The sequence below is a fragment of the Eutrigla gurnardus genome (assembly GCF_963514095.1).
Source record: "Eutrigla gurnardus genome assembly, chromosome: 3".
Taxonomy (NCBI): domain Eukaryota; kingdom Metazoa; phylum Chordata; class Actinopteri; order Perciformes; family Triglidae; genus Eutrigla; species Eutrigla gurnardus.
This window is the reverse complement of record NC_139917.1, coordinates 18,758,180-18,782,500: the sequence shown is the minus strand read 5'-3', so window position 1 is coordinate 18,782,500 and position 24,321 is coordinate 18,758,180. Positions and strand designations below refer to the sequence as shown.

The following is a 24,321-nucleotide window of genomic DNA, read 5'->3' as shown; positions in this document are numbered from 1 at the left end:
AAACAGATTTATAAGTAAAAGTGAGGACCAGCGAAAATGTCCCCACTTTCCAAAAACGTCCTCTCTCTGAGGTTCTTACATCATCATTGTCCTCATGAAGATAATGGTACAACCGTGTCACACCAAAAGGCTAGCATGGTTATGCTCAATTTGCTTCCATCTACCTAATATACTGAGATAATATAATTTTCTTATATGCAATCATGCTCCCTGTGTCATTTCAAACCATATATCACCTCATCAATTTATCTCTGCTGGCACTGCAGCAGACAGGTGATGAAGTTTGTGCTCACTCATAATCCTATTATTGCAGCACCTTCCTGCTCTGGACCAAGGCCAAAACACATATTACACAAATAAAACAAGAGATACACAGACCGGGGAGAGCTAGGTGCCCGCTCTAACCTCTGCCTCCCTCGTCTCACGCGGCTCTGTCATTGAATGCCACTGACCAGGATGAAACATAGTCCTTGACATTTATGTCCAAATCCAGAGGGAGCCAAATGAACATCATGGGCTCAAAATATTTGAAATGGCTCTCTGCAACAACCACCCTGGTTACCTTTACGTAACCAATCTTAGAAGGTGGTTCCACATTTCCACATCATTGTGAGTTTAATACATTCTGAAAAATTCCTGGAAGAACCAATTGTATGGACTTTAGTAGATCATCTGTATTTTCCCAATGGCGGTTCAATCAGTAAAAGAGGTTTAAAAACATAATAATAATTTTACCAACAGCCCCTCTATGTATTTCCAGTGCATATTCATGACAACTGTGCAAAGGAATAAACAAAAAATAAAAAATCCATCAGTGATGTAGTCCCAGAGAGAAGTAACAATGCCTGTTGCAATTTTTCTTTTGCTGTTTGTCATAAATGTGAGAAATGTCAAATGTTTTTAAAGGAAAGTAGCCAGCTTGAAAGGTTGCCTATACTGTGTGTACACACTGTTCCAGTCCATGTTAAGAAAGGACGTTAACCAGTTCCAGTGCTATTTAATTGGGCATCGCTTCAACAGTGACTGGCTACAAAAGAGCTTGACTGCATTGTTGTTTTTGTTGCTTGTAGTGTGAACACAGCATTGCTTTTCACCTTGTTTCATAGAGAGCACACTTACTCCTGCAGTGACATTTGAACATCTGCACTGGATGTAAATTGGGACGTGAAGAATGGACCGATATGAACTTAACTCAGAGGGATACAGGCCTAAGCATAAAACACATAACATTGGCTTTGGCTTTATTTGTTAAACCCATGAGATGGATAAATGACTAGACTGTTGCATACCAAAAAGATTGCATTATGTTGTATAATACTCCTCTATGGGCTTAACTTGCACCAGACAGAGAATGAGCATGAATAGAGGATGGCAGTTGCTGTGCAAGCTGATAATAATAGCTGTGCCGTATGAGTGACGAGGACGGAGCAGAGGGAACCTGACCTTGGGTATCATGTACAGTCAGGGAAGGAACGATAGAGGAAGAAAAGATGGCGATCCTCAGTACCAGCACCTGAGAGAGGACAAAGGAGAGTGGAGGTAAGGGAGGGCCACTCCCTAGGCCAGGCTAAGGGTGTGATTTTGACAGTGTACACTTAATGGTGACAGACATGCTGATCCAAACCGTCTACGGCAAAAACAGCAATAGTGGAGCAGGTGTAGACAGAGCGAAAACTAAGCACATGACCAGGAATCACAAAGGGAGACTAAGACAAATAAAGGTGTGTGGCGGGGCGGCACTTACCATTGGTGTGAATTTATGGTTGTGTTTAGATGTCATCTGCTAAGGTTACTATTGCATTGCTGGCAGCAGCAGTCTGCTGGGGTGATCACAGCTCAATCAGCCCAGGCTCCAGCCGAGTGTCACTGCCAGGGACCAGCCATTTGTTATGGCCCTCGGAATGGATATCTGGGCCGCACGGCGACCATAAATTACCATTTACTTCCCCCATTCCTCTCCTCTCATTCTTTATGTCTTTCCTCTTTTCTGAATGTTCCGTTTATCTTTTATATTCTCGGGTGTTTTGTCCCTGTCCCTGATACCCTCTCCTGCTCTTTGTGCTGAGCATTGGATCATCAAAGAAAAAAAAAGAGTGGAAGTCAAAGCATTCAGATGAAAAGCTGTTGTCTCTCTTGCTGGAGGTGACGCTATGCAGTCAGTATGTTACCGGCCCGCAAGTACTGGAGAGCAACGACTTTAGAGGCTGCTTCCGAAAGCAGGTTTATGGACAGGTAAATCGCATGAGCTCATCACTCCAGGGAGAACTATATTGTGTGCTCATCAGAAAACAATAAAGCTATATCCTTGCTTCACCAGTTCAGGATTTTCAGCTTGTGTGTACGTCTGAAGGCTTGCACACGTCCCTGCAGTAGGATTGCCTTATACCTTCAAGAACAATGGAAATAATACCTCATCATTTAACATTAACATAACAAATGGGACACATGCAAATGTTTCATGGCACAAAAAATGTACACACACACACACACACACACACACACAAGTGTGTGCACTGCAGGCGCCTCCAGCCCCGAGGACAGTTCTGCTCCATTGCATGTGGGTCCTTAAGCCAGCAGAGTGTGAATCATAGTCCAGCAGTCAGGTCAGTTAACCCTCTGTGAGTCTCCCCACACAGCATCCATCAGACAGACAGACAGACAGTGTGCTTCAACTTTGCTCTATATATAGTGTCTTTATGTCCAGGGGGAGTTCAGGGCAGATGAGAGCCAGCATTGCTTTAGTTAGCTCAAATTATTTACATGATGAATTTACAGCTACATTAGACTGAAAAACAAATCCTTATTCTTTACAGAGTTTGTATCTGTTGTTGACTGATATGACAGTTTTTTTGTTTAAACAGGGTATGCTAATAAGGTCACGGCAGCATTGTAAATGTTCGACTTTCAGCCCCAATCATTCGAAAGTTGTGCCGTTTTTCCTGCAACGTTGACAGCAGTCATTTATCCTTCTACCAGAAAGGTTGCTCCAATACCTATTCAGGAATGACACCACACTTAGTCACTGAGTGAGTCATGTTCATTTACTGACAAAATGTGCCTGTGGTAAAATATGTGTATAAAAAGCAGTATGTTTTACCCTGGAACTAAAGTGAATGTGTGGCTTTGACTGCATCATCCCACATGGCAGTCCAGAGGTCTTGCTGAATCAGAATGTCACTCAGGGTGACAGAGGCAGTCACATTTACATGCAGCGAGGTCGGCATTCATATGCAGCGCTGAGTCACGATTACATGCCCCTGAAGAGGTATTGTTGATTCTGTTTAGTTGGAAAACATCTCTCCGGGGATGTGACCTTAGCTGCTCACAAAGACTCTGACCTTTGCATCATATCTGTTAACACATCACATACTGCTCATTTGTACAACAGTACAGTATTTCAGTACAGCTTTTCTGTTAAAGCGATACTGTAAAAAGATGCAATGAACCCTGTGAAATCACAATTTCAGGGGGTCAATGTTCAGAATTAAAATGCCTCTCAGTCTCTTTCTGTACCACACCTGTCCACTAGGTGTCCTCGGTGTGTTTTTCACCCCTGCTATTATCTTGGTGCCTTGCAGCTGTCTCCTATCAGCTCGTTAGCAACATGAAGCCATGCAGACACAAAAGACTCAAGCCAAATTACATCTTTTGATTTTACAAATGTCTGCCATTGGTTGCCATTTTTACTGAGCCCCCCAAACATTCTGTTCAATTTCTGCCTTGTCAGAAACTTGGTTTGCTTGCTCGGCTGTCTTGCAGTTCCATGGTCCGATTTCCCACGTGGCTGCTGTCAAAGATCTGTTATGTAATGTAGTGAGCTTGCTCTAATAATACTGGAGTAATATAGCAGCAGGTCCTGCCACAGTACGACAAAATAACACCTGGAATGCAACAGTGTAATGTTTTATGGTTCAATGTATTCAAGAGTATTACTTTGTTTCAAGACTACATGGCACAGTAGCTGGCACTCTGCTGTTAATGTTGGCTCATTACCATATATCTGCTTGCTGTCTCCTGATTGCAAATGTAATGCCCTTCAAGTGACAAGCTAACATGCTGATATAAATCAGGACAGCGTTAAGAAAAATCGTTACTCACTGCTGACTGAAGGAGTGACGATGCTGCTCGCTCACTCATTTCTGGAGAATCGTGGTTTATGGAAGTGCCGTGACAGGAGGGTGGGGAGGGGGGGGTCCCATGTGGTCTGTTATTGATTGTCAACTTGGACGGCTCACCTGTGCAGCCTCCAAAGATCCTGGTGGATAAATATATTCCAGGGCTGCCTCTCATGACCTCTGCACGGTAATTAAGGGAGTGAGCTTGTCTTAAAGAGCTGAGTGCTGATGTGCTGCACGATGTTGCACCGAATCCCAGCGAGTTGTCCATCTCTCAGTCAGAGATCTGGCTTTTGGATTCAGTGGATGTTATCAGCAGGGTTGCCTAGTAGCAAACGTATGGGGCTAGCACTTAAACAATAAGGGGCAGATAGATCTGTTCTATCGTTTGAATTAATATCATTGCTCATGCAAACATAGCCCTTGTGGTATGAATCGGAAACTTATAGTACTGGACTCAGACACACCCAAAGGAAGAGAAAAGTTAAAAAATTGTATTTTCATGAGCTCCTTGAATAGAGACAAAGACTCTGCAGAGAAATGTTGCCTCTGCTTCTGCTCTGACAGCTGCAACCTCTCCAGTGCGACTCACTCACTCACTCACTGACTTTATATGTGGACATCTGACCAACCAAGCAATTCAAATTGACTCAAGATCCCTTCTCTCCGTTGCCCAAGCTCTAGTCAATGTTCATTCATTTGGGCAAGCTGGCCCATATTAAATATGTCACGAATAGTTTCTACGGTATGAGACATTTCTCGAGTGTAGTTGATGGAAATTACTAGTTTTTTGTTGAAATCTACTTGCACCTTCAACCCTAACAAATTCTTAATCTTTTAAATCCCATTTTAAAGGTAACTGTTCTGCTTCTGTACTCTACTTACCCCAAGTAATTACTCCTCTGACCTTAAACTGACCTTCAGTAATTACTGAAATAATGGCTGACTGATGCTTTCTCTCATTTAGTTTTATGAATCTCTTCCACAGGTTTCCTCTGAGAGGCTGAAGAAGTGTGCTGTGTTAATTTAGAAATGATGGCTTGAAGCAAAGCAGGATATTAAAGCCCCACATGGTATTGTTAAACTACTTGATTATTTGGTGACTACTGCAATTGCTGCCAATTCAACCAAATGAAAGCCTTCTGTTCCAACATCAATACAACTGTGCCAGGGATGGATGATAGATGGTAATTGGTAAATAAAGATGATTGCAATGCAATTAAAGCCGGTTGAGAATCTGCCTTTACATGTCATCCTTTGTTCATCAATGGCTGCTACTATTATCTATACTAGCTTTTAGGCCACTAGCTATTGAGATGACATGTTACGACTGAAGTATACTGTCTATTGGGACACCCTGTGTTGTGTTGGTCCCTCCTGTTTATTATCGTTGCATTGCCAAAACTGACAAAAAGTAATATATCCTGTTCCTGCATGTTTTCTCTACAACACAAAAGTTAGTTTTATTGTAACTCCATGTAAAAAACAAAAAGCTTAGGCCTACTATTAATCATAATGTAAAAAAAAAAAGGGTCTGGAAATCAAACGTTTTTATGTAATTAATTTCCTGTCTTTATGTGTACTTGTAAAATTCATCTACTGCCTTTCTGTCCAGAAGACTGAAAAACTCCACAGGACATCCTTCTAGAATATTACGAAGCCCTACTCTCCTTAGTAACTCGGACCAGTTTCCTGGTTGACCAGTTTAGACCAGCTGTTCTAAATTGTTCACTAACGTGTAGTCAGGTCCAGGACACACCAGGATTTATTACAGTGCTCTTTTGTAGCGAAACCAATTTATTCCAATGGAGTCCGCATAATCAGAGGATCTGCTCAAAGGTGGCGTTGATTTTCCTGAATGTTCCGTGTGCTAAGCTATCTTGACAGTGCAGACATGTAAGTGGAATGAGAGCCAATATAGAGGAAGGTATAGCAGTTTATAAGCTGCACCATTCGCTTTGATTTAACCTCCTTGATCAAACTGAAAGCTGTTCCCCCAAAATGCTTTGCTAAATGACTGTTACAAAGCGTTTCAGCTTGGGGAGCTTTTTTTTTTTTATTGAATGCAGCAGATGGGCCGGGTTGTGCACAGGCCCACCCACATTAACATCATGCCCACCTGGCCCGTCATGACAAGTTATGATGTTATGATTGCGGTTTCCGTGAGGACGTTCAGAATTGTAATACAATACTTTTATTGGAGTTATTGGAAACGTTTTGATCGCATGTGTCGGAAAAAAATCCAATGCAGCCCCCACTGGAATCTAATTTTACACGTAGTGTAATAGTCAAACTATTAGTGTAGCCTGTTAACATTATGAATGAAGCTTCAAACTAGTACAGCCCGAAAAGCTATCATGCAATTTTCCCTTTTGGCCATCCATCTGACTGGCTCATTGATTTAAGATAAGATAGAACTTTATTAAATCAGAAGTGAATTCTTGTGCTAGAGATTGCTCAAACGTCACAAAGCAATATAAAAATAAAGAGTTAATAAAATCATGTGTAGAAGAAGATATCCTAACAGAACGGAACAGTGGAGAGAAAATAGAGAAGATTTTGTGGCGGCACCTCGCCACTTGCTCTCGCTGTCACCGAGCTTCTGCTCCCGGCTGGTTCCGTGTGGACTGGTGAATGTCACCTTGAGGTGTGACTGCTGCACCAACATGTAGCTGTTGGAGGATTTTCTCTCTCTTTCTCTCTTTCTGAGCGTTCCCATCTGACTTGTGACTGTAAAAGCACAGGTGTAACTAATAACATTAACGAGGGCATTGCCTGGTTTATGTGCGCTCGTACAGCCAGTCATGCCAGTGAGCATGCATCGTGCAAGGAAACAGGTGTAAGTCGATGCAGCTGAGCTACAACGGAAACTGGCTAATTGAGCTGACCTTTGACCTGCATTGAGCTGTGTTGATGGATGGGAGGTCTGTCTCTGTTACTGTTACTGCTCAGTCACACACCTGACACTTGTATCAAAGGCCTGTTGATTAGTGGTATTGGTGGTGATACCATTCAACAGGTAACCATTCATTTGACCAGTTAGTTCATGTAACCAGTCCACCACAAGGCTGACATAGAAACAAACAACCAACTCTAACCCAGCAGCCCATCCTGCATGTCTTTAGAGCAGGTGTGTCAAACTGATCCAGTAAAGGGCCGCTGTGGCTGCAGGTTTTCATTCCAACCAAGCAAGAACACACCTGATCCAATCAATCAAGGTGTGAAGGCAATTCAGGTAGGTGAATAAGTCGAGTCAGGTGTGTTCTTGCTTGGTTGGAATGAAAACCTGCAGCCACAGCGGCCCTTTACTGGATCAGTTTGACACACCTGCTTTAGAGGAAGACATGAGGAAGCCGGAGAACCCGGAGGGAACCCATGCTAACACCGGGAGAACATGCAACCCAAACCTGGATTTGAACCACCACACCATCCTGCAGCCCTATTTGCTCATTGTCTTGTGGCAAACTTAACCAACCATAACTTTGGAGTTTAAAAAAAAAAAAATGTTTTACATTTTTTTAGTTATTGAGGCAACCTTTTTTGTCCGTTCATTGCAATGAAATAACACCAAAATGGTTTGTTTTAGGCTCATACCGGTGTAGTTAACAGCTAACAGGTGGCTTGCTTTTCACAGTGAATACAGCTCAGTGAGATTCACTGAGCACCTCTGGGTGATGTTATGAACTCAGGATGGAGTTTGGTTTCCCAGGATATCTGGGACTTTCACATGTCCAAAGCAGCTAAAGTGATTATTTCAGCCGAGCCCTCCTCCTCCTGCTTCTTCTCCCCTTATAATACTGCTCACACAATAAGGTACAAACTGTGTTTAGTGAGCAGTAAATAAGATTTCAGACATAGAAGAACTCAATAATGCAGATCATTTTCACATCTGTGAAATGCAACACATTGCATCGTTAGCAAAAGGGATTGTTCACACCAAAGGCACTACTTTTTTCTACATTGTGTAGAGCATAAATGATTACATAATTTCCGACAGAGTCCTATTAGTATGCAAGGTACCTAACTGTGGACATGCTGCCTGACAGAGCTCAAACCGCAGAAGATTGAGAATATAACCATTTGTGGTTTGTGTCTGCACATCAGTGTGAAACAAGCTGTCGGTTACAGTTGCTTCTGACTTTCTCACTGAATAAATTTACACCAAGAAACCTTCCTGCTATAACAGCTATGGGTTTTATTTCATTTTATCATATTTGAACCACTAAAATACACATAGAAAGACATAAAAAAGGAATATAATAGCATATTTAATAAAGATACCCAACAACAAACATTTGATCAAAGATTAGAGTCACTTATTGTAAAATATTGTCATAGTTATGATCCAGCCTGACTTCCAAGCACCAGTTTAAACTGACTTAAGTGAACATTTGGACTGATGGGTTGTGATACCACTACGCTGACAAACAAACAGCAAATCAAACATCCTGCTGGGTTATTTTTGTCCAAACATGAACCGAAAACAGATTCATCCTCCCACCACTTCTTTCTAGAAACAAGCTAACTGATGATCGTAGGTGCAGTGAATGTTGTTGCAAGCATTTTCTTTCCATGTTTGTTATTTGTCTACATTTGTGTGACTGGGTGGAAAGCTGTGTGATGTGATAGCCTGTGGGCTGTTGACCTTGGAGGACTACCTTCTGGCAACAGATCTGCTTCCTGCATTGATTTTTATTTTCATGGCCGGGTTATTTGGGTTTCTGCCCTCGAGTCGCAGCTCGGCTGCCACCAAGGTCAGCTGGGGAGACAAGGAATCCGTTTTTGTCTCCAGCAGTTTCACACTGTAAGTAGATATGGATGTGTTGTCTGAATCTGTCTACTCCATCTGCTGTTACTTCCACAACTTCTGCCTGTCTTTCATTTTTACTTATGTAAATGTATTTTTTTTCTTCTGTAACACTAATTGCTTCATATAAAGATGTTTCTGACTACTAAACACATCAAACAGAAATATTTAGTGTTGTAAATGTTTGGTTAACATGGATGTGATATTATAGTTGAAATTAAGTTTATATTTAGTTGCTCTCTGGCCAAATGGTAGTTTTCACACTGTATATACATAGTAAACAAATAATATATAACATGGTAATAACTGCGCTTTTGTAAAAAAAACAAAAAAAAACAAAACAAGGAAAACATTTCGTCCAGGAATCATAGCAACCAGTTGGTGGGATGGTGACTCACCATCATCCGGGTGAAACCAAGTCACTCGGTTGGTGATTTGTCGATATGCCACTCAAAATGTAAGGTTTTGATAATAATGGAGATAAGTAAAATGGACTTAATTGAGCAGCAGCTTGTGACTTTTTATTTTCACAAAGTCTGAGTTTGTTGCTGAAGTAGTTGACGCCAGCAAAGACCTGTCAACAGCTCCATCATCTGTGAACAAATGGACACAAAAAAGTGGATTATAACCTGTATTTAAATGACATTTGGAAACTATATATTTTCAATACAGGATCTGCTGGACATTTCCTTTAAAAGTGAGATCCTTTACATATTTAACAGTGTTATACATTTGGGTGCCACTGTCGGCTTGTCTACCTCCGTCATCATCCTGGGTTTGTACATTCATATCTACCAGACAGAAATGAGAGTGATATTGACCATCTAATCTAATCCTCAATAAGAAAGCGAATGAGCATAATTCCAAAAATGTCAAACTAGACTTTAATGCCATTCTTAAAGGAAGAACTGGACATGGTGAAAATGTTAACGACATGACATGAATATATCCGACCAGAAGCCATATATCATTTGATGAGGCCTTCATCACTGGAGATAGCTATGCAATGGAAATAACATCCTGTGATAAATATCAACAATGTAAACAACTGGTTTCGATTTCAGGGCTCAGTGCAATGTTTACCTGATCAATACAATAGATTTATGATTCCAAGTTCCCAGTTGTTGCCCTTAGTATTACACAGGTAGCTTTCACAAAAACAGAGGGGATAATGACACAAAAAGGAGCCTCACACAGCCCTGTTTGCATCGAAACAGACCTACAATCTGGCCTTGAAAACACTCACTCATCGCTCTTAGTGCCACCTCGGAGATGAAACAGCCTGCTTACATGATTACAGTTATAAGTTAAGAAGTAAACCTTCCAGTGCTCAGCAATGAGAGACATGCATGAGATGGTAATTCACAGACACACACACACACACACACACACACACACACACACATGCACACAGTCCAAATGTCACGATACATTACGTGAAAGCCTTTTGATTTACAGCATGCAGGCCTCTGTCCACATGGGAATTAGCTTCAGATGGTGGAGACCCAGAGTCTACATTTAGAAATGTGATGGATGCAGGAAACTACAGGACAACGCATGATCTGATCCAACAGCCGGCCCTGCGACTGAACAGCCTGGCTGAGGATGAATGTATACATCTTGGGTATCCAATCAAATCCCAAGGATGATGAACCGACCTCCTCCCCATCGTCTCTCACAAACAGGGGATCATAACTCTTGAAATTGGACTTGTCTCACAGTGAGTGGAGAAACGGACCTACCTTTGACCTACTACAACCAGGAATCATCAACAGGCAAGACGTCCCCATCCCCCTCCATCCTATTCATCCCCACCGTGCTCTGGCCTTCTGAGGTCTTACCAGGAAATCATACTAAAAGTATAATTGTACTGTGTAAAATGTTATGCTTACTGGACATTTGTAAGAAACATACATAAGAAATGTAAATCTCATGAGCAACTGATGCCACTTGTCATATAGTTGAACAGCATGGTGATCACAACTAGTTCCATAGCGTATTGGTAGAAAGAAAACCACGCCTCATGTCTGTTTTTTCCTCCCTCTCTCTCTTTCGGCAGGAGAACCACAGGAGTATTCACTGGAGACAACAACAACACCCTCACTCTGCTGCACCATCCCTGGCAAATATCAAGCATCCCAATGGAGTTCTCTTTGTGAAGAAGTGCAATGTTTGGGTTTGAATATGTTTACCTCGGGTATTTTTTTTTCTTCCAGTTGTAATCTCTAGTGATAACAAGATAGCTCCTGCTGACTTGAGCCAAAAAAAAATTTTTCTCCCTCTCCTCTCTGTGTCAGTGGAGGAACGGTGCATCCCTACTCCTTTCTCTGAGCGATTGGAGCATCCCCATGCAGCACAGGAAACCGGTGGAGACTATATGCAAGGACAACACAGAGGAAAAGGCACAGACAAACTGCTTGATGATTAGAGATTGATTTCATGAATTTATTGAGGTAAATAGGCTCACAGTAAAACAGACAAAAGATACAAAGTAACCCTAACTATATATGACACTACTATATATATGTATATATATAGTAGTGTAGTGTAGTGTTGTGTCATATGACCCCTGTCATGATTACATTGTTCATTAAAATAATTTTGTCTTTCAGTTATCAGAGAATTACTGAAACCAGCGTGAATTAAATAAATTGTTTATCTGAATCCTGAAACACTTTCATCCTTCTGAATCTATAATTTTAGGATGTGATTGCTCTTGATTACCACACAGCACATCAGAATAATTTAAAGTAATAAACAACAAGGCAACAATAGCCTAAAATATGTCAAACAGGCTGGTAATTCTAGCTGTTCACTCTTACTAATCCTTACATTTTAATGAATATTACTTAAAAAAAACCAACAAAAAAACACACATTTATGTAGCTACATGGCAGTGTTGTGTGAATATTTTACAATTCATTTATTGACATCAAATAACCAAAAAAAATGTAGTTCTGTTTCTACCATTTTTTACACTTTCAAATGGCCCGCTAAGTACATCTTGGAACTATCTGAAGTCTACGCGTATCATGTGATGATCAAGCATTATGAACTTCTATTGATGCGACTCTCTCTTTATATGCGTCTGGGTCAAACCTCCACTGTCCACCTGAAGAAAAGCTTCTCCTGGTCAGGGCTAAGAAAGGATCAAAGAACATGCTGCACCAGCGCGCATAGATTTCCCACAAAAGAAGAAAAAAAAAGATGAGTTTCTGGTGGTCAGGTTTATTTTTCACACCTCAAGACACTGTAGAGGTAATATTTTGTCCATGCCAATGAGTGCATTTGCAATGTGCCTGCAAAAAAAACATATAACAATTACAGGGCACTCATTTTACACATTCAAAAACACCAAATATATGTATAAATGATCACTTTTAGAGACAATGATGGTATAATTAGACAATTTAAACTTTTAAGAGCAGACATACTGTATGATATCAGACAAATGCTTAAGAGAAATGTATTGGACTATGTCGTATTTCAATTTCACTCACTCAGATGAAATCTATCTGCTTGTGCTTTCTGCAGAATCAGTCAAAACACAATTGCCAAAGGACATAAAAAATAGCTTTTTAAACAAGTCTATTGTAAACTGATGTTTCTCATTGACTTAAAATTAACCTTTAAACAATAGCGTCATCAATTTTCTAATCGGTTTATCCAGTTCAGTGTTGTGCAGGGCTGAAGAAAACACACACAACACAGGACCATTTTGACAAATTACTGAACAACTTTGTTGATATGTTTGTGTTTTGCTGACTGAAGCACAACAGCAAACACTTGAATAATTAACAAGGGCCTAAACTCTGTGTCGGTCCCACAAGAGCTCCTTGATAATGTGTCTGTCCTTCCTATAGCCTTCCCTGTCGTCCCTTATTCTCAATAAGGCATACATATACTGTATGAATGCATCCACCACATGCGACTGTATATACATGTATGTGCACAATATTTGCACATACATGGAAAGAGGTTCTCATATCCACACTGCCCCTACAATACGTCTCATTGGCACTTCCTATGAGTATCTTTACCACACAAGCTCTTTTCCACATTAGAGCATGCATCTGCAAATGGCTTCACACTGCTGTCTTCTTTGGCAAAAAAAAAAACCCCTCTGTCATGTTTGTACTTCATAACACAAACATTGTCAGAGACAACATGTTAAAGTTATTGGCATTTGAAGTTTGGCCTTGAGGTGATTTACACATTCCTGAAAATCAAGACCTTTTTGAGGATGTTCATGTTTTTTTTTTTTTGGGGGGGGGGGGGGGCACTGACACAGTAGTGTTAAATAAACATGCTGCCATCTAGTGGATGTGGACTAGCAGGCACAGCTGTCATTTTTCAAAGCTGCAGAATTCATCACTTGGGGGACATCTTCCTCATGTATTCCTGGATCTTGGTTGTTTCGTCCTGGATAGTGGCTCTGATAGTCCTCAGTCTCCCTCCTTCCGCTTAGTGTACCATCTCAGAGTGCTGGATTTGGGGTGAAACCCTCCATGCATGGTGACAAGATTTCTTGTCTTGATATCAGTGGCTTCTATCTCTTCCTTCGGCCAGGTTATTATACCAGCGGGGTATGAGCAAACTAAAGACTACAAGGTCACCGATGATGATGATGGACAAGAACTCAGAGATGGAGGACAAATACTCTCTACAGGACGAGTACTCTGAAGAATCTTCTGAGGTGGTGGTTCCTGTGTCTCTTCCATAAGGAGACGCAGGGAAGAGAGTGACAGAGAGGGGGCTGCTACGAAGAGGCCAAGGTGGACTGATGAGAGTGACCCAGATAGATTATTCTTATGGTGGCTTTTGCAAGGCTGGTGTTTTGCACTGGGACTGTTAGATTGACCCTTTTCAACCAAGGGCAAACCTTAGGGTCTGGCTGGGAAAGCAAAGCCCCTTTCCATTTGGCAGAGCTGTCAACGTCTTGCACTGTTTTTTTTTTGCAGTAGTAGTATATCCTAGTCTTCGCATGGTGGATCGATCTTTCTTTCTTTCATCCTGAGGTAATGCCCCAGGTAGCCCTCACATCTGGCAGGCCTGTCTACACCTTGTGCATATAGCCTTAGACGTCTGGCAGGGCTGTCAACACCACAGGTCGCATCTTGCAGTGGGGCCTTTTGTAGTTTCTACTAATCTTTACAAAGTGAAACTTTCTTTTATCCTGAGGCGATGTTCCAGCCTTTGCAGGGCTGTTGATACCCTGAGCGTGTAGCCTTTGCGTCAGCCAGAGAAAAGGAACATTAAGCTTGATCAGCGTTCCAGTGAATATAATGTTCCTTCACACAGCACCAGTGGCTCCTACAGGTTGGTCTGGAGTCTGCAGTTCACTTCTTGTGAAGGTTTTTTAAAGGTCTTCGGCCACAAAGTCAACACACATGCAAGTTGAAGTTGAATCTGCATATAGCATTTTATTGTTGTTGATGCATTTAAAAGGCTTATTTTGCATGTTCAACCAATTATCAGTAGGTGCTTTATTAAATAATTGAGCATTGATGAGCAAATTATGCTTTATTTTCAGCCAATCCAAAGTTTACCCTGAAGGTGGCAGCAGAGGAACACGTTGTTACACAAATCTAAGGATAATGTGCTGAGTGTGTGTCTGTGTGTGTCAAACTGGCACTAATTGGTTAATCAAAATCACCTGTGTCTCACTAGCGGCAATCAGAGGTTGCCGTGGTGATGGTAACTGCTCCTTGGCCCGGCAGGGCATTGCACCTAATTAAAATGAAGGTGCGCCTCTCATATCCCTGCTTGTCTGACAAAACAAACCTATCACTGAAGGCTTTTACAGAGTTAGTTCCATCTGATGAACATACATTATGTCATCTGTGTGTAGTCATACTTATACGAGCATGGGAGGGGATTAAAAAACAGGTCTCCTGTTCTGCAGAAATTGTAATCTGAGGTACACGGGTGCCTATGCGGCAATTACTTGGATTTCCTGTCACTTTCAGGCTTTTACAGCCACATGTGTAAATCTGTTTGATTCCACAGTAATATGTTTGTGATCATCACTAGTTTTCCTATTTTTTTACCAGAAATTATCTATGAAAAGTGAAAAATGCTCAATATTGTAAAAAGGATACTAAAATAAGGTGGAAACAATAAAAAATAAATAGTACTAATATCCCAAAAGAACTGAATATTTTGATTCAAAAAGTCCAAAAAGGGTTGTACAATGGTACTGCACATCCAGCTTTCATACAGCAGATGGTGGTACAGCCCCATTGAGAAAATAAGGCCAAGCTCAGATACTACCTTAAATACAGACCTGAGACATGGTGAATTTTTGACATTACTTTTACAATTTTTATATAAGTTACATTAAGATTGAGAAGGATATTTATTTGCTTCTGTTAGATGTGGCTCTTTAAAAATGTGCAGTAACAAAATAATTTAAATATGTTTTGTGCTCTCTATACACATAAGTCAATGAAGATCTATTTGTTTTGGTAGCAATTCAGCAACAAGGAACTGCATGATAATTTGAGTATTTGTTGTGTAACTCTACAATAGATTATAATACCACAATACAACAGTAAGTGTAAAGCTACTGTTAACCTGTATTCATCCACTTGGAAGTTTGCTCCACCCGTGGGAATCCGAGTGCTGCCTGCTGTAAGTACGTTGTAACTGTCAGACCCTATCACATCAACTTTCCACCATGTAACCTATCATCAAGCATATATTATCTTTCACAGAAACATACACACACCTCCGTAGTAACGTCCCACATACACACACACACACACACACACATGGGCGCGTGGAGGGAAGCACACACAAATAAAAATGTAAATGTGCGCGGAACAGTGTCAGGCATGCTGATACTGGCACACGCCAACAGAAAAATCTTGGCCCTGGCTAATGGAGTAAGGGAACCAGCACTCCCAGTGATGTCAACAGGCCAACACACACACATACACCCCCCCCCCCCCCCCCCCCCCCTCTCTCTCTCCCAGTGAGGAATAACTTTCTTGTATTTCATTTCTTTTCCTTTTGACACCTTTCTGCCAGAAGACGCTGAACACGATACTACTTTTTCCTCTAAAAATCCTTTCAGGTTACGGTGCCTCAAATACTAAACAAATGTGATCAAGCACTGAATACATGTGTGGAATACATGCTGACCATTAAATCAGAAACAGGAAATTGCATCATCACTGGGTATGCTCGACGATGCTCAGGCGGAGAAGAGGGGAGAAGCAGATGCAGGGTGGTGTGTGTGTGTGTGTGTGTGTATGTGGAGGGTTGGGGAGGGCAGTGCGGTCACAGGTGACTGTCATGTTTAATAATGATTATCACCACGCACCTGCGCCCCCACGCTAATTAACTGGACGCATATGCAAATGAGTCAGGGGGATTTAAAAAAAAAAAGAAGAAGAAGAGGAAAAAAACAGCTCGTGGAGTGGCAGTGAACGGTTGTTCAGCTGCTGGATTTGATTAGGGTAATGAACGGTCAGCGATGGAAGCACCGGTGGTGGTAAAAGGAGGAGAGATAAAGGAAATGGAGGATATTAGGGTGAGAGGGGAGGAAGGAACGCATTAGAAAGGGAGAGAGGAGAAGGAGGAGAGGGAGAGATATCACCGAGGTAACATAATGGGAACAGGTGGACGAGTGGCCTGTTGACTGAGGGAATAGGAGGGGGTGTTGTCGTGTTTTAGTGCAACCAATCCAACGTCTTACAGCGTGTAAGGGAGCTCAAGGAGCTCGCAGCGTGAACACTCAAATTGTTCCGTGATTGATTGCTACTACGTATAATTACGCATTTAGATTTTGAGGACGGGGCAACACGGTGTAACCAAGAGCAGTTGTCATTTGTATTTGCACGTACTGGGTAGATGTCGTTTTCTCCCATGTTGCATTGCAACTCAGAGAGTCTCTGCCAGAGTGTGAAGAAAGTGAGACATAAAAAACAAAAAAAATAGAAGAGGAAGCGCTATTTATTCCAAACGCATTCCAAACACGCTTTCTATATCTCCATACTGTGATCCAGGCCGTGCATGCATATACACCTACCTCTAACAAAGCAAATTGCGGTTCATCCAACTCTATGGCCCCAATCTCAGTCAGGGGAGGCAGGCTCGTCACTCACACAGATAAGGGTGAATTAGGGTCTCGCTCTGGGTTTTACATTTCAATTTAGCCTCCGGCTTCAGAGCCATTAGGGGCCTAATCTAAAGCTTGGTCCGCAGGGTTCTCCTTCCCTACCAATTGCAATATTGTTTTATTAACTTTCCAGTATGCCGGAATGAAACTCCAACAGATTCATTTCTTCGCATTAAATTCATATTAGGGTTATTTGTGATAGGAAGACCTCTTATTTAACAATGTTGCGAGCAGTCAGTGTGTTTGTAATGCGGCGTTGCTGTATCACCGACTGGCTGATTTGGCCGAGCGGAGCAGAGCGGAGCGTGTGAGTGTAATTGCAAGTTGATAATGTGCCTGGGCATGCAGAATGACCAAGACAGTTCTCGCCAACAAAGCGTGGAGGAGGGAGGGAACATTGTGCAGGTGCAAAGTCAATAGGGGACGGTTAGTCTCTTAAGATAACTCTCTGCAGATCAGGTTGCAGATTGTTCATCATACCACGATACACTTTTCGCCTGATTCGTGTCTACAGTAATGTTTTGTAGGGAAACTGCAAAATCTTCAATTAAAGCTAAGGAAGGGAATCAATACAAACAATAGCACTGCGTTACATTACCAACTCTGTTCAAGGTGTAAACAACTCCGAAGCCTCCACACCCACTAGTCACATCTTCTGTGTAATCAACACGTGTGCAAACAGAAAACAGGACATCGTGGATGCCAACTGCTTGGAGGTATTAAACCACCATCAGCTGCCAAAACGCTGCAAAACTCCAGGAAGTTTTCCTGTTCAACAAGACAATCACGAGGTGTCCAAAACACAAAGGAATCTACCAGAATGCTCGCTTGCCTGCGTTTGATTGGCCGAAGCCTTGTTGCCTGATGTTGCGACGGATTATTTATCAACTGCGATTCAATGACTGCGTTTCAAATTGTAACGCCTGACATGATCATTGCTGGAAAAAGTAGTCGCATTATTAAAGTATGACACTGATTATAGGCTACGTTAGCTGGTTAAAAAAAAAACGCTAGATGGCAGATGACAACATTACCCATGATGCTGCCTGTCTGCCACCGCTCAGTGAAGGGAAAGGTTCAAACTTCTTCTCTGGGAACTCACTGTGATGCTCTGCTTTCCTAACCTCCCACCGTGGCCTCTTCTCCTTTTCCCCTCCCCTCATCCCAGCTCTCCTGTCTGAAGCTGTTACTGTTTATCTAACAACTGCCATAACTACAAACACTTATACACTGGCACACACACACACACACACGCACGCACGCACACACACACACACACACACACACACACACACACAAACACACACACACATCTTTTTCCGCACAGGTTGGGTCCATTTACCCCACTAGGGTTTTCGGTGTAGCCTGTGTTCCTGAGCCCACCGAGAAATGGTGGCCATGGGGGAAGTGAGTGTGTGTGTGTGTGTGTGTGTGTGTGTGTGTGTGTGTGTGTGTGTGTGTGCGAGAGAGAGAGAGAGAGAGAGAGAAATAGGGGGGAACATGTGGTAGTAATCTGGGTGTTTTACTGTCTGGCTCTGGTGGTGAAAGTGTTGGGCAGGGGCTACGAGCGGTCTGGATCGTGTCAGAAGCCGCCGGAGTCAGGTTACCCTGATAGACCAGACTGGGAGCGAGTACAGTGGGGGAGAAGGAGAAGGAGAGACAAAGTTGAAGGATGGGACTGGAAAGTAAGAGAGTGAGGTGCTGGACGTGTGAGAGCCAACCCTCTGACTTATTCTGTCTTCCCTCAGGACATTTTTATTAATCCCGGTGTGTACGTGGATGCTTGTGTGCCGCTGTGTGTGTGTGTGTGAACCCGGGCCAGAAGGCTCCAAAAAGACGACCACTTGAACTAGCCCCAGCTGACAAAACAAATGGCCTTGACTCTGTCTCTCCCCTCTCTTCTCTTCTTCTCCCCTCATCCAATTTTCATCTTTTTTTTTTTTTCCTCCACGATGGGCATTTAATCAAGTAAGGGAGCTAATCAAAGCCAGAGAAAGGCTCCTGAACCCTCAGCTATCTCCTCCTTAATCCTGAAGCTCTGCTTCTCATTTGCCATTGACCTGGAGGACCAGACTTGTCCACTGAACCCGCTGCCACAGGGACGTAGGGGGGAGTCGGATCGCTGGAGAGTTGAGCGGTTAGCGAAAGGTTATAGCACGTGCGTTCACGTGTGTGTACGCGTACAAATCTATAGTCTAAGGCGTGTTAAAATGAAATGTCAACAAACCTTTTCAACTGTAGTGTATAAAACACGCGGAGGACGAGATGAATGGGGTTCAGGAATGAGGGAGTCGCAGGGAGAAGTGAAGAGGACGGAGAAGGAGAGGAGCAGGGAGGATGTAGGAGGCACAAGGGGTCACAGGGGTTGAGGTGATAAGTCGCCTGCTGGGGAATTAATAGGGAGCAGATGGCGCTACCTTTACTTAATGTAGGGGTGTGGATACAAGGGGAGAGATTTATCAGTCTGTGCGAGAGCGGAGTCTGCTGATGGCTGGCGGGCCGACTCCCCCACCTGAGGAGGATTTAGCACATTCCTGCCTCACTGTGAACTGGGAGGTGTCTGTGGGACGGCAGAAGTTCGCTGTCAGAGAGGGGGGATTTAAAATAGGAAAGTGTGTGTGTGTGTGTGTGTGTGTGTGTGTGTGTGTGTGTGTGTGTTTTCTCTTGCATGATGAAATGAGAAGATGAGAGTTCCTGAAGGTGAAGAGGTTTGCTGTTGTCACTTTTGAATACTCAAGGTCCCTTGTTAATGAATACTCTTAAGTGGATGAGAGTAAACAATTATACTTCTAAAGTGCACATTGTTACCAAATTTAATTTCCGTTTTTTTAAGCACTTATGTCGTTTTTTTTCTTTCCATTATTTCATTTGCCAGGTCATCTCTCAGTCTAATGTAGAATTAAACTCTGGGCTCTTTCATCCTTCTGAGGGAATCATTTGAATCTGAATTGTGTTCTAGGGGAGAATCAGGTACAATATAGCCACATGTTTCCCCAGAGAACTCTAAATGCCACCTTTAGAAGAACATAATGTAACTGCTAAAACAATATTCTGGGTTCAAATTGTATTTTTGTTGTAGGGATTTTTTAAATTCTATCTACTCTAATGAAAAAAATAGTAACATTTTGCCTAACTTCAAACCATCTTTGTACATAAAAAAAACAATCCCTCAATTTCATGACCTGCATGACTGACTGTAACATCTTCCTCAACTTGACCCAGTCCGAGTTATTTCTATGGTTACAGTAAAAAAGCCGGTGGGAGCTGAGTGGGCCTATCACTCTTATCACTTTAGTGATAATGGCCCTCACATAAAAGATGACCTGGTGAACTCCACAAATGCCAGATTGGCCCAATTAGCCACTATGCATTTCATACAATTTGCAAAGGGCAAATGTTCCCAAGCTGTAATTATGTACTCACATTGCCCACCTTGGGTGACCTGCCAACCAGTCTTGATGTCTGTTGTAGAGGTCGCCATGACAGCGTTGGCAAAAACACAGAGAAAAAATGAGCTTGGGGGTCTCTCATTGTGTCTGTAATTGGTCAAGTTGCGCTTGTTACATAGTAGCGAATACATAATGGATAGTGCTGATTGCACTGTGAGATGGATGGGGAAATGTCACTGTGGGGGATGGTTGAGTGGGAATCTGTTGGTTATGTCTACAGTTTAACATCATTGCCTCTGTCATCAGCATTGATGAGTGATGAAATAGAAGAAAATGTCATTTTATGACTATTGGAAGACAATGAATGACGAAGCGATGAGTTCAGGAGGGAATGGTCTGGTCATAAGAACTGTACGTTTAGAAAGCTAAATCACATTTGAAAACGGAAATCCATGAAATCTTTCTGGCATATAACCCGTCAAACCACAGGTCATTTTCTTATGTTTCAGTTTCAGTTCAGATTAAACAAAATGTTTTATTTTTTTTTACCTGAACAGAGCCAGGTTTGCTGTTTACCCCTGCTTCTTGATGCTAAGATGAGGTCATTGGCTGCTGACATATTCATAGCTTCATATTAAGCATACATACATGAGCGTGATCTATATCTTCTCAACTCTCAGCAAGAAAGCAAAAATATGTATTTCCCAAAAAGGTGGACTATTCCTTTAATTCCCACTGACAACCACTGATTAAACATCATTATAGATTTACATGAGATCACTTATCAAAAAGCATTATTGTAGAAGTTGTAACACACATCCGCTGAAGGATTCTTGGACTCTAATTTGTATTATTTCAAGCAAAAAATGTTCTTTAAAAATGACAATCTGTTATTATAAACAGTGAACATTTAACAATTCATCGAGATGACCTGTGTTAGCCTATTCCAGGTTCTCGTGGTGCCGAGGTCCAGCAGTGTTCAGGAGATGCTGCTGTGAGGCAGGCCCTCCCTAATGTCTCCATTGCCTGCACCTGACCCCACTAGCCAGCAGTGGCCAAATTTAGTTTGGAAACGTGCCACCATGGGAGAGCCGACAGGCCCATTAATCAGCAGGAGTCTCCCCTCTACTCATCCTGCAGGTCAGAGAGGGAGCAGCACACACGCGTGCACACACACACACACACACACACACACACACACACACACACAGATACGCATGGACTACCTTCATGTACAAACACAATGCACAATAGCGCACAACACACCGGCAAAACTAATGATTGCTGAAACTTTGAAAGAAGTCTGACAGCTTCCCCTTTCCACTACCTATCCTAAATCCTCCATCACCTCCTTTACTTACACACTCACACACACACACAAACACCTGGTCACGGCCCTCCATCACTCCCGGTCTCATCCAGTCTCACATCCCAGCTCTGTTTCTCGGTCTCAGCCAGGTTTTCTGTCAGCCTGGGGCCCCGGTCATCGGGGTTATCCACACGCTGCTACCCCTGGCTCACACTACATGCAGAGGAACGCACACACACACACACACACAAGCACAAACACTCATCGTGACCCCTAGGAACACAAGATATGATGGATTGATATGTTGGATCGGAATCCATAGTTTTGGACGAGCTGGATGAATGTGAAGTGGAAAGAAAGATACTTTGAACACATGTGGTGTACGGCCAGGTTGAAAATGACGTTTATTGTTATGTCTGAGATGAACTCAAAGTGCTCTCGCCTTTGGGAATACACAGAGAAACCAGTAAATATGTCCGACGTTGTCCGTAGAGTTCCTTACATCACCTGTTTTTTTGGGGGGGGGAAAGTGAGACTGCAGCAGCGTTTTTGAAGCAGCTGCTAATTGACTTGTAATCAGTGTTTACTATCTCGCAATTAACACTCAGAGACAATGAGATCGGAGGATGTGGCACCAGGCAGCAGGCATTTATTGGGCAATATCCCCGAGGTGTGAGCCGATGCCAGAAAGTAACCGGAGAGAATGCGTTTGATAACTGGTGCGCATTTATATGCAGTGTCACTGGTGCACTTATCCTTTCTAATGTGAAACTCTGCGGGGAGATGAATGGCGGGATTGGGTTAGATTAATGAAGGTTACTAAAGTCCCCAGATGTTTCCGTGGTAATTAGAGGCCTTTGTTTATCAGGAAAACAAGTCACATCAAGAGCAAAGCATTCATTATAATTTTTCATAATCTTAATAATTCAAGTGTAGCTGCTTCATTTTGTTCCCAATTTATCATGCTAATGTTGTGAATAAATCTGCATAATTGCAACACTGCCTGTTGGATCCAGCGAGCAACAGACTTTTGACGGGGCAAAAAAAAAAATATTGAATTTTGTACTTTGCATCTATTGATGCAGAATAAGTGCAACAAATCAATAGGTCAAAGTTTGCCAGCATGCAAAGATATTAATACTTAAGCCTTTCTCATTCTTGAAAGTCGACTATTCAGGGGACGTTTCTCCCCGGTCATTAATCTGCCCGTATTGCAGCCAGGAAGCTCAAAGCAGCATTATAATGTGCACTTGACTGATATTATCACGCCACTAAATAGTTTGCGCTAAATAGCTTAATCCTCACGAAACACTTGAAACCGTAGAGGGCTCAGAAGCAGCTGTTTAATTTCAGCCAAGAATGATTTACGGGTAAAGTGGATGGCCATTATGATTAACAACAAGGTCACTCCGGTACAGTGTGTTGGGGGCTTTGCAGGTTCAGCCGGACAGTGCCGACTGCATTTTGTCGCGCCCCAATTGTCTTGTCAGAAATCAATCGGAGATCACAACGTGGTTTTTTGCAGCGGGAGGTCAGTCCTCACTACAGCGTAAATATTTCATCCCGGACTCACGTCAAGGGGCTTTTAAAGATGTGTGCTGGACCATGCTCCCCTCTTGCTGCCCTCTGAAAGTGACAGGGCTTGCATTTTAGCCCACTTCAGGACCAGGTTAAATCAATTAAAATCTATTATTCATCATGACAGTGTGGTGACCTCACTGAAAGCCCCTGTAATTTCAGAATAGAAAGGAGGAAAAAGAACTGGCAGTGAACTTTGGCTCCTCAAGTTTTCAAGAGGGAACAATTGACCTTGTTTTAAAAGTCAGCATTGAAGAAATTACTGCTTGAAACACGGTGTGTTTTTTTTATAATATATTATCAGCTTTAATAATGCAGATAAGTGAATGAAGGGTTGCATTGCGAGGGGCTTTTGGTGATCTGGACCTCGTCACAAATGCTTATTTGGAGGACAATTGGCTCCACATTTTGTATTGCAGATAAATACAGTCTCACTTAGACTGGAACATATCATCTTTACCACCATGCTTAAAAAACTCCTTCGCAAGGTCACTCGTGAGAGCTGCAGTCGTGCTCTCAAGGCAAGTATGGCAAGCCTTCACCCATTGTTCAGGCAAAGTGCAACTCTCTTCTTCTCATTGTAAGGAAGACTTTCAATGGCGGAGCCACCATGGCTGGTGGCACGCTGTTTGATCGGATAATAAGCAGAGAGGGAGTCGGAAAGAGAGAAGTCATTAAGACCTGATCACATATAATCATCTCGACGCCATCAGCATCAACAGCAGCATAACCATAACCATCTCTCTGTCTCTCTGTGTCTCTTTGCCTCGGCCATCTCTGTCTTCCTCACTCCTTCTCCCCCTCAAATGAAAGGGCCTCCTCACGCCGCATGGCAAACGAAAATGATGGAGGCTGATAAAAAAAGAAAGAAGGGAAAAGATGGAAAGTGGTTTTGAAGTGGCTCGCCACATTAGTTGGCTCCCCCCCTTCCCCACCAACCTTTCAATTTAAGCAAACAATATGTTGACTCGAAGATGTGTGAGGCTCGGGTATTCATG

General features: G+C 42.4%; 1 protein-coding gene across 2 annotated transcripts in view; it reads left to right on the top strand.

Moving 5' to 3' along the window:
• rps15a (ribosomal protein S15a) overlaps window positions 1-24,321 on the top strand; it is a 395,439-nt gene that overhangs the window by 266,545 nt on the left and 104,573 nt on the right. The window contains exon 6 of one of the 2 annotated variants that reach the window (XM_084004088.1): window positions 1,683-1,692. The exons of the other annotated variant lie outside the window; for it this stretch is intronic. The gene's annotated coding sequence lies outside the window, so the exon portion shown is untranslated. Of the gene's footprint in view, window positions 1-1,682; window positions 1,693-24,321 lie in introns of those variants that run through there. 2 annotated transcript variants of the gene reach the window in all.